The 5,026-nt window shown below is 40.9% G+C and overlaps 1 protein-coding gene across 3 annotated transcripts in view; it reads right to left on the minus strand.

Moving 5' to 3' along the window:
* Positions 1 to 5,026, minus strand: part of KDM2A (lysine demethylase 2A) — a 153,117-nt gene that overhangs the window by 102,447 nt on the left and 45,644 nt on the right. The gene's annotated exons all lie outside the window — the stretch shown is intronic.

A 5,026-nucleotide genomic window follows, 5' to 3' on the forward strand; every position in this document is an offset into this window, starting at 1 on the left:
TGGAGTAAGTGCAAAGACAATCAAGGTATTTGCTATAACAGCAGAAAAATCAAATGTTACAAAAATGGGAAGAAAGTACATCTTAGGTAGCAGGAAAAGAGGAAGATGTCAAAAATTTCCCAGAGAATATAAAGATTAAGTTAATGCGATTTGAATCTCTAGCTTGATCAGCCTAAAACAAACTGAAGGGTAGAGTTAAACAGGAGGAGGAAAGTATATGCAAAGGTCCAAAAGTAGAAGAGGTCACAGAACTTTTTTTTTTTAAGATTTTTGTCAGAGAGACAGAAAGCGAGAAATCACCCCTCAAGGAGGATAACGAAGTTGTAATCCTTCCTCTTCCATTATCCACTCAGGATTTTGGGCATGCACACACATGCACCCAGCCTGAGTTTTAAGCTGCTGGGTCTGGGATTTGAACCACGGTCGACCATGTGGGTGTCCAGTGACATAACCATAACGCCATCTGCTGGTCCCGAAGCCACAGAACTTTAAGAAAAGAGAAAGTGCAGGAGTATGGTATCATTTTCAAGTAGTGAAAAAAGAGAAAGGGAAAATACAGTATAATGGAAAGAAATTCAACCTGAAGTAAGAAGACCTGGTTTCCAGTCTTTGCTCTATCACTTACTAGTTGTATAACCTTAAGGCCTGTCATTTTATATCTCTGAGCCTCCATTTCCTAATGAGTAAAACATATACTACCATATTCCTTCTCATAAGGATGTCTCAAGGATCAAAGTTTTAAATATGTGACAAATTATGAAAGAAAAAGATGATTTAAAACTTCTAGGCTCAGGAGCTGGTCCCATAGCCTAGTGTTTAAGGGAAGTCAGAGCCCACATGGCAGACCCTGGTTCAAGTCCTAGCCCCTGCAGCTTGAAAAACATACTGGGTACATATGTGTGTGCCCCAAGACCTAACAGGATGGAGAAATGGAGGAAAGGAGATTGCAGCATGACCATGCCCCACTAGGAAATGCTTTTTCTATCTCTGCAGCACACACGCCCTCTGGTAATTAAAAAAAGGGGAAAAAAAAAAAAATCTGGACCTAGGGGCTAGTCCATAGAGTAGCATTAACCCAACCTGATATACATGAAGTAGGTCCTAGGTATGTTAGGACATCCCTGAACATACCAAACATGGGGATCTATGCTTACAATCCATGCCAGTTGGGACTAAAGGTACATTACAGTGTGGGAACCTTGTTGGGTGTGTGTGTATGTCTCTCATGGAAAGAAAGAAATACGTAAACTTAAAAAAGAATCCTAGGACCAACCTACAAACAGGGGTTAAGGGAACCTGGATCCCACAAAGCCAACTACACAGTTTAGTCTTGGCCCTAGTGACTTGAAAAACACAGTGGTGTAGGTATGTGTGTACCCAAAACCACAACAGAATGGAGAAATGGAAGGAAGGGTGCAGTCTGATCACACCCCATGGAGAGGATTTCTCCCTTTTCCTCTCTCACTGTCAAGTACACATACCCGCTCACAATTAAAAAAATAAAATAAATTTTTTAGGCACCACCACAGTTGTATACACTGCTAAGTTGCTGAGTACATAAGAGGCTGGGTTTGATTTCGGTTCAATCTGAAGACCTGACCCAATGGTGTGTACCAGTTATACCAGTTAACTCTGGGAGGCTGAGACACAAGGATCACAAGCTCAAGACTACTTGGGCAACATAGCAAGAGAACTTGTCTAAAAAGGGCCATGGCAGGAGGTTGGAGACTGTGGTGTACCAGTTAAGAGCAATAATTTTAAAAAAAGAAAGAAAAATAAAAGAAAAACACAGTGTTCTGGGGCCAGCCAGTAGCATGGTGGTTAAGGCAGTTGGATCCCACATGACTTACTGTATGGTTCAAGACCCAGACCCAGTGGTTTGAAAAACACTCCAGGCAAGTATGGATCCAAAATCCCAGAAGGAGAATGGAGAAGGGGTTGCATTGTGGCTGTCCTCACTAGGGGATGCATTCTCAAACCTTCCCCCTGCTAGATTCTCTCTGGCAAGTGCACACACCCTACAGCAAAAACAAACAACAGAAACACACTCAAGTATACAAGTATGACAATGAAGCAGTTCCAGGTCCTGTCTGCAGGTGTCAAAGCAACCACTGCTGGAACCACCTGAGTTCTGGTTCATTATGAACAATCTCTCACCAGAAGAAATTTAAGTCAGGTATCACTAGGTTACTTATGAGTCTCTAGAAAGTATGAAGATCCTGGGTTTAGCCACTGAGTCTCACGATGCTGGAATAATAAGGTGAACAACTAAACTCCACAGAAGGAGGTATTGACCAAATAATTAAAGACATGAGAGAGGTAGATTATACTTAAAGAGAACTGAGTTAAGTGCTATGGCCTTCATGCCTGCTATGTAATGAAAGAACTTTGCATGTGTTAAGGCCTATAAGACAACATGGGGAGATGGCAGATATAACTTACCTAGCAATGTAATACCTAAGCAGAGAGGCAAGGTAACAAATGCTCAATCTCAGCAGCAACTGGGGAAGGTCCAGCAGAAATAAATTAAATGTGTAACAAGTGATGTCAGAGAAGAGAACCTGAGACTCAAGTGGACAGTATCCTGGGAAATTAAAATATGTCACCCTGGACATGAGCAATGAGACTGAATGTCAAAATCAATAAATAGATCGGAGAGGGGGCGTGGCAGATGGCATGGTGGTTAAAGGTTCTGGACTCGCACATGGCCAGCTGTAGTTTAAGCCTCGGACCTCCTGGCTTGCTTTTTCACTGCCCCCCCACCATGGGAGAATAATAATAATGATAATAATAATAAAGTTAAATAAAATAATTCTTTAAAAGGGTAAAAACAAAATATATTGGGTAACAGAAAAGACTGACATGAATAAAGATCCAGTAAAGACACCAATGCGAGACCAAAGAAACTCATTGACAGCTAAAGCTACTGCTCTATTTCTTTATCAAATATTCACTTCTCTAGCTCCTCCTCTGAAGTCATTATCTTTTCGGTTTGGGATTTTGGTTCTACACTCTTCTAATTGAGAGATAATGTGGAAAAAGGGCCAGACGACTAACAGTACCCTATTTATTTTCTTCCTTTTGAGAGTGGACTGCTGCTCGGCCTTCTTTCTGCCCTTTTCTTTCTCAATTTATACTTTTAGAATGGATTTTATATATCACACATACGGTTTTCATCCTCAATTCCTTTCATAGATTCTTCCACTTTTAGGAGTTGGAAGCACTGCCAAAGACATTCATGAAAAAGAATACTGTAGAGACTTTACTTTGGTTTTTGGTTTGTTTCTATGGTGGGAGAAAAGGTTAGAGGCAGGGACTTTAGAGGTTACCTCAGTAAAAACTTGTAGGCTATAAATAAAGGTATAACCACAGTAAAGCTAATAGGGTTTAGTTTTTAATTTAAATTGCAGTTATTGCCAGTTTAGACTAATACTTGTTTTGGAGCTCTACACAGAGTACTTTTGTTATGTGTCACAATTCTGCAACCTCTGCTCTAAAGAATGACTTTTTTTTTTTTTTTTTTAAGGTTTTTGCCTTAGGGTGCATACACTGCAGGAGTGGGGAGGAGGGTGACAGGGACTGGGACTGGGACAGGGACCGGGGACCGGGGACAGACACAGTGAGAGGGAAAGTGAGAAATCACCTTGGTGGGGATGGCAACACTGTAATCCCTTCTCCTTCATTATCCTCCCATGACCTTGGACAGGCATCCAAATGTGCCTGACATTTTCTTTTTTTTTTTTTTTAAGAATTATTCATTTTATTATTATTTTTAATTTGCTACAGCACACACACACTCACCAGAGACAGTCAGACAGAAAAAGTGAGAAACAAGCCACCAGGTCCAGAACTTGAGCCCGGATCGGACATGTGGGAGTCCAGTGCCACAACCACCATGCCACCTGCCAGCGCGCCCCAGCATGATTTTCAAACCACTGAGTTTGAAGTCAGCCACGTGAGAGTCCAGCAAAACAACTGCTATGCCATCTGCTAGTCAGAGAATGACTTCTCTTAAAGCGAATTTAATTTCTGAAGTCTTAAGTGATTCACATGTGTACATATTGGGTTGTCAGAAAAGTCATGACATATTTTTCTCAAAAATGTATTATGACTTTTCTGATGACCCAACAGATTCTGTGATCTTATTTCATATTATACCATTCGAGAACACTCTGTATTCTTGCAGGTGGTGCAGAGGTTAAGATAGTTGGATTCCACATGGCTGACTATGAAGTTCGAGTCCCAGACCTGGCAGCCTGAAAAGCACAGGGTATGTTTGTGTGTGCATACTGAAAACGCCGAGAAGAGCACAGAAAAGGGATTGTGGCATGACCATCCCCTCCCCTCGCAGGGGGTGATTTCTCCAGCAAGCACATGTTCCCTATAGCAAAAACTAAAACTCTGTATAAATGAATGGCCCCTTATTTTCATATTATTAGTAGTATCATGGTCCCATTACAGGTCTATTAACCTCATAAATTTGTCATTAGTATTTAAAGAAAAAAATATGTAAAAATATAGTTTTAACATGAGGATTGCTCTCTAAAGCAGTGCTTTAATTTTTTTGGAAAAGTCTGACAAATTATATCATGTGAATTCAGATTTATCTCAATGCTAAGAATTATATTTACCCTCTTTCCCATTATGCAAGATGAGAGATATAGAAGATGAGAAGCGGATACAGAGAAGAAACCTGACGCCAAGAAAGCTAATGCCAGTGGCAAGGTTAAAAAGGGTGAACCCAGGAACAGCAGGTGGCATAGTGGTTAAGGTGCTGGAATCCCAAGTAGTTGACTGTAGTTCAAGTCCTGAACCCAGTGGCTTGAAACTCATGCCAAATGCATGTGCATGTGTGCCCAAAGTCCCAAGAGGAGAATGGAGGAGAGGGGATTGCAGCATGGCCATCCCCTCAGGGGTTGATTTCTAGTTTTCTGTCTTTCTGTTTCTCAGGCAAGTCCATGTGTCCTGTAACAAAAACTTCTCAAAAAAAAAAAAAAAAAAAAAAAAAAAAGCACCAGCTGTTTTT

This window comes from Tupaia chinensis, unplaced genomic scaffold, assembly GCF_000334495.1.
Source record: "Tupaia chinensis unplaced genomic scaffold, TupChi_1.0 Scaffold149501_1, whole genome shotgun sequence".
NCBI lineage: Eukaryota > Metazoa > Chordata > Mammalia > Scandentia > Tupaiidae > Tupaia > Tupaia belangeri.